This window comes from Mesoplodon bidens (genome assembly GCF_964165515.1).
Source record: "Mesoplodon bidens genome assembly, chromosome: 1".
NCBI lineage: Eukaryota > Metazoa > Chordata > Mammalia > Artiodactyla > Ziphiidae > Mesoplodon > Mesoplodon bidens.
In genome coordinates, this window is record NC_138176.1 from 221,231,595 (window position 1) to 221,238,197 (window position 6,603).

Below are 6,603 nucleotides of genomic sequence, written 5' to 3' on the forward strand. Positions count from 1 at the left end.
CTAACCATTGCCACCTTTTTAACCTTCCTTGCAAATCCCTGTCAGATGCAAGTATTCAGCTTCAGTACTGGGATGAGTCTTGCAAATGGTCAAAGGCGAAAATTAATCCTTGCCCGAGTTTTGTCCAGCAGCTGTTTCCAGGCAAAAAGTTTCACTCTTTCTCATACGGCACTTGGTGCAGGTTTGTGTGAAATTCACAGCCTCACACTTTGTCAATCAATACCTCTAAGTTAGGTGAGCACTCTTGGGGCCAATGACAAGTTGCCAGAGGTTTAGGAATGAAAGAACTTCAATGATGGAAAGAGACCATGCACAGAGCTTAGCCAAGGCTTCCTTGGCTCCAGCTAGTGGAGACTAAAAAATATTATTGTTTAAAACACATGCATATACTCTAAGAATGCAAAAGTCATCTACCTTTGTATTTTGAAAGAACAATCAATTTTCTCTATAATAGATTTCCTCCAGGATCTTTTTTTCTCTTGGTTTTTGAATTTTTAGGAGTGTACTATTGAATTTTGCTCATGGTAAGTTATTCTTGAAAAGCCTCTGTAAGTTATTTGGGATGGGGCAGTTGGCATCCGTAAGACTCTAGTTTTCCGTCACATGTAATTAGGAAGTAACTTTCGTGTTGAAGGAGGCCCTGGTGTGGTCTTTGTCCAGTTAGGAAAGTGAAAAGTAAGCTTCATTGAAAGTTCTGCGATCTTTGATGCCCCTGAAGAGGAATGGATGCAAAAAGTCAGATTCAGAAGCCATTACCCATTTCAGGTACTTAATCATTGACGAAGAAATGTTTATTAACTAATTGTGTGATTTGGGGATGGGAGAATAAGGCTCAAGAAGTGTTGAAATTCTGATTCCTGTAGAGTTCACATCAAGGAACTTCTCATCTTTCATATTTTATTTAACATTTATTCAAGCTGTGGTTCTCAGAGGGTCTTACTCCGGGACCAACTGAGGATGTTCCCACGTAGTCACTTTTATTCATCCATGTATATTTAGGAGTGCCTTTTCTTTGCCAGGCACTGAACAAAGACATAGAACTTTAAAAGGGAACAGGTTGTCGTTTGGATATAATGTTAGGATGCATCCTAATCTAGCACATGCCTCCATTAATTTTTCAGTATCTCCCCCACCAGGTGTGAGAAGAGTATATCCAGCAATTGTAATATACATCCTGGCTCTTGACTAGATTGGAAGCTGTGAATGTCCTCACCATGTTTTGTGTCCTCTGCAACCTATTTGTCTCAATTCTTCAGCAGCGTAAATTCGAAAGTCTTGTTTCTCCTTCTAACAAAAAGCAGAAAGGGACTTCCCTGGTGGCATAGTGGTTAAGAATCTGCCTGCCAATTCAGGGGACACTGGTTCGAACCCTGGTCCGGGAAGATCCCACACGCCACAGAGCCACTAAGTCCGTGTGCCACAACTACTGAGCCTGCGCTCTAGAGCCTGCGAGCCACAGCTACTGAGCCTGCACACCACAACTACTGAAGCCCACGTGCCTAGAGCCCTTGCTCTGCATCAGGGAAGCTACTGCAATGAGAAGCCCGCGCACCGCAAGGAATAGTAGCCCCGCTCGCTGCAACTAGAGAAAGCCCACGTGCGGCAATGAAGACCCAACACAGCCCAAAAGATAAATAAATAAATAAATAAAAAGGCAGAAAGGATTCTCTTCAGTTGAGTCTGTAGAAGACCCTCAGGGAAAGAGGGTATTATTCTTTGCTCTAGTTACAATTTATAAAATGGCTGTCAGTTCCCCAAATTCTTTTTTGGGAATGTTATGAAATGAGGACAGTGTTGTGTTTTTGAGGCAGCTGATCACCCTCTATCTATGGGTGACCTTCTAGAAATGTGTCCAGATGTTGGTGCAGGTCTTCTCACACCAGAAAGAACTAGACAGTCTGCTACTCAGAGTTTTAGGTGGCCACAGATGTGTTTTTTATTGCAGTAACTTCAGTGAGAGAGAAAGGCAACTTTGTCTCTTTTGTTTTAAGAAAAACAAAATTGGAAGGAAAGAGTTTATGCTACCATATTGGAATTTCCAGCTGTATTATGTTCACTAATCCAGAACTGTGAAAAACAGCTTCTAATGCTAAAAGTTACAGAGAGGTAGCATCTGCTCTTAAATTTTTGCTTTCTCTCTGTATTGAAGGCCTGAGATTCTGAAGTTGTTCTTGAACTTGACCCTGCTAGTTTATAATATGCTGTATTTTAACTACACCACAGTGCGGGTGAAAGAAATCTATACACCAAAAAAGCATATGGATTTGATAACCCACCCTGGGAAATCGAGGACAACTGTTTTTTGTGTTTTTTTTTTTTGCTGTAAACATTTTTTGAAAATCTAAACGTAAAGCACTGGTCCAATTCATTAATATTTTGTAATGAATTTAGTTATGTGTCATAATAGAAATGGATTTTGTAGTTGAAAAGATCAAAATTTTCACATTATCAGTTAAAATCACGTTAGTAAGAAACATTTTGAAAATTGAATTTGTTTTAAATAAATGTGGTGTCAAGTATTCAGGCAGAGAAAATCCCTCAGAGATGTAGATGTGCATTTTTAAGAATGAAAAGAACCACATACCTTGGAAATCATTTGCTGATATCTAAACTATTCCTGAATTTTTATAGACACTAATTTGTTTATTTCAACTGGCTGTACAGTTTTAATTAGTTTCACTGTGGTAGAATTAGATCACTGAAGTAGATTCACTCCACTGCAAGATGAACAGCAGCCTTATGGACCACAGATTTCCAACATAAACTATAATTCATAAAAGGCCAATACAACTCTTTTCTTTGTGGCTGGGTAACCATTTATGTCTGAGGTGAAGATGTTAATATGAAGATTTTGTGAGCTAGGAAAGAAGACGAACGCTATCATTCTAATTTATGACCTTTCATATAAGGCCAAATGTAAAGGCAACTTCAATTGTTTTATATCTCAGGGCCAGCACATAGCAGATGTATGAAATCTGGAGTGTTAGACATAAACTTTTATTACTAAATTATAAATAATTTCTCCCACTTATACTGTTCACCTTTCAAGTTCATCTTGATTAAAATACAAGAGCAGCGTCACACCGATTTCACTGAATTTTACAGCTGAGAGCGGTTTTCTAGAGTTCAGAGTGGAGCATAAAACATCACTGCATTTGGAAGACTTTCCTCCTAGGAGTTCAGACCCTGAGCCCATCTCTTCTGAAATTCAAGTTATACCAAAATGATGGTAGATGACGTCTGAGCATTTATTTAAACATCTCCAATGTTATATCTGAAACCCAGTGCCCATGATGTAGAATATATCACATCTTTTGGGAAAAATAAAAGGCACACCACTGTTTTTTCTGAGAAATTTGGCCCACAGTCAAAAAGCTTATATTACTTCTCAGAAGATATTCGACAAGTGTATCTTTTTCCTTGTTGTCTTTAACAAAACATTTTCGCATTCCATTGATAGAAGGTAGACAACAGTGGTCCAAATACCCAAATCTAGGATGTGACAGGTGGTTTTATTGTCCAGTCTGAAGCTCCAAGTGCAAGCCAGCACTTCATAGAGTTAATGCATCGCTGGAACAAGACGGCCAAAGTTACTAGAAGTATAGCACTAATTTAGATATTAAAATCTGCTTTGGAGACTGTTGACCAATCCAGTTTCATGTTTGCATTTCTCATCATCAGTGTCATGAACATAACACAATCACCCACATGTCCACAGGGCTGTTGGGTGTTTTATAAAATAAACTAGATGTGATATTGTTACCCAACTGGGTTTGTTTGCCTGAGGCTCAGCAAGCCAAAATGCTCAGATGCTGGGGTTTGCAGCAGAAAGTTTATTCACAAGGCAGCCAAGTGAGGAGAAGGGAAAACAAATCTTAAAACTGCTTCAAAGGCGAGGGGCTCAGGATATTTATGGGATAAAGCTGAGGCATAGGAAGCGTGGAGAGAGGTGACTGGAGATAAGAACAAGGTGAGGTGATCATCATTCTGCGCAAGTGCAACTATGTTACAGGCTTTTACATGGGACACATGTTCAGAGAATGGCGGTGCCAGCATGTTTTGAGGGTGAGTTTTGGATCCTCTGATGTCAACAGGTCACCTATTGGACAGCCTAATGGGAAGGTCAGTGGTCCTAACCAGTCTTAACCTACCTGAGCTTGAACTGGAGACACAGGTGACTCCAAGTTTCTAAAAAGACAACTTAGGCAAACATCTTATTGTTTAGGCTACATGATGCTCGGAGGACATGCAAGTTTTTGTAAAAACAAAGTGAGTTTGATCAATGAAGGCAGGTTACAGTTTATTATTTATTAATGGCTAATTGATGACTGCCCTTGATTTCAATATCTTCTCTTATGCACATGAAACACGGAAGGATATAGTTTTTCAAAGGCATAAGTACAAAGAACTATAGAAGTTTGGAACAAAAAAACAGAGTGGCAAAAGTTCATCTCAGTATTTTTATGCTAGCATTTGCCTATTTTAAGAGTAATAAATTCAAGAGAATGAAAAGGCAAGCTACAGATTTGGAGAAAATATTTGCAAAAGACACATCTGATAAAGGACTGTTATCTAAAATATACAAAGAACTCTTAAAACTCAATTTTAAAAAATGAACAATCTGATTGAATAATGGGCAAAAGATCTGAAAAGACACCTCACCGAAGAAGATGTACAAATGGCAAATAAGCATATGATGATATGTCATTAAGGAAATGCAAATTAAAACTGCGAAGAGTTACCACTATATACCCATTAGAATGGCCCAAATCCAAAATACTGGACACACCAAACACTGGTGAAGATGTGGAGCAATAAGAACCCTGAGTCATTCCTGGTGGGAATGCAAAACGGTACAGCCACTTTGGAAGACAGTTTGGCCATTTCTTACAGAAGTAAACACACTCTTATCATACAGTTCAGCAGTTGCACTCCTTGGTATTTATTCAAGTGAATTGAAAACTTATGTCTGTACAAAAACCCACACACAGACGTTTATAATAACTTTATTCATAACTGCTAAAACTTGGAAGCAACCAAGATATTCTTCAGTAAGTGAACGAATAAATAAACTGTGGTACATTCAGACAATGGAATGTTATCCAGAGCTACAAAGAAATGAGTCATCAAGCCATGAAAAGACATGGAGGAACCCTAAATGCATATTACTAAGTGAAAGAAGCCAATCTGAAAAGGCTACATACTGTATGATTCCAACTGAATGATATTTTGGAAAAGGCAAAACCATGAAGATAGTAAAAATATCAGTGGTTGCCAAGGGTCAGTGGGGAGAGAAGGATAAATACACAGGCGAGGCACAGATGATTTTGGAGATCCTGGAACTGCTCTGTATGGTACGATAATGGTGGATACATGTCATTATATGTTCGTCAAAACCCATAGAGTGTACACCATCAAAGTGAACCCTAATATAAACTATGGACTTGGGGTGATTATGATGTGTCAATGTAGGTTCATCAATTCTTACAACTAAACCATGTAAGCTAAACTAAATCTTGTCATGCTATTTTTATGACTTTAAAACTCCTTAATAAATTAATGTCTGTGTTCAGGGCTTTGAAGACTTGTTCTCAGTGGACTAGTATTCCGAAAAAGTCTTGCACATGTTTTCTTTGTATAATAAAAGATGCTGGGGGAAAAAAAACCCTGTAAAATATGGAAGGTTGCTTTGTGGGTCAGTGAAAGCCAGTTCTAAGCTGCTGAGGGGGTTTTTGGGCACAACTACATTTTGGTAAACATTTTTGGCTTGTGAACTAATTCATGGTGCCCACCCTGTTTATCTGCTTGGGCCCTTATAAATCTTTGCCCCTTGGAAAAGGTTGCAGCTGCTCTGCAGATGAAACGTGTCCTTAAAATTCTTCCTTGTCCCCTGCCCACCAGTCATAATGACTCCATGAAGGCTCTTTGGTAAAGGGAAAGAGGCTATGAATAAAAAATTCTGTTTTGAATAATTGAAACAATCGGTGCAGAATATAGTACAATTTGATGTCTTTTGTGAAGGTGTTTGGGGATGGGGCTTTATATCCTATTATGTTGTGGGGTTTTTTGGGGCAGCTAATTAATTTATTTAAATGACACTTTACCTAAATTTTTAAAATTTACATTATATTTTATATTGCAAGAACTTCAAATACAGCTCTTTTCAATAAATCTACAATTATGTGGTCTTTACCCAAAGGGAGCTCTTATAAAAGCATATAAGGAAATCCCTCTTTTCTACCAAATCACAGCTAGTCATTCTCTGTCCCCTGTGTCAATCAAAGGTTCATTTCTTCTGCCTTTAGCTAGAGAAGCTTACAAGAGGGTGAACTCATTTTTGTCTTAGAAAAAAAAATCTGTATTTTAGATCCTGTAACACTTAAACAGGGTTAAAGATTTGTTTAAAGACATCATCACTTTGTTTATAGCATTACAAATTTGGAATAGAAGTAAAGTATAAATTTTAAGCTGATGAGGGTATTTGTGTAGGGGAAAAAGGAATCAAGTCCTGGCATACTAGTTTTCTTCTTTTTCCTCTCCCTTGAATAGCAAGAATATTGAGAATTCATGCAAAGTTCCAAACCAAGTTCCCATAGCAGCACT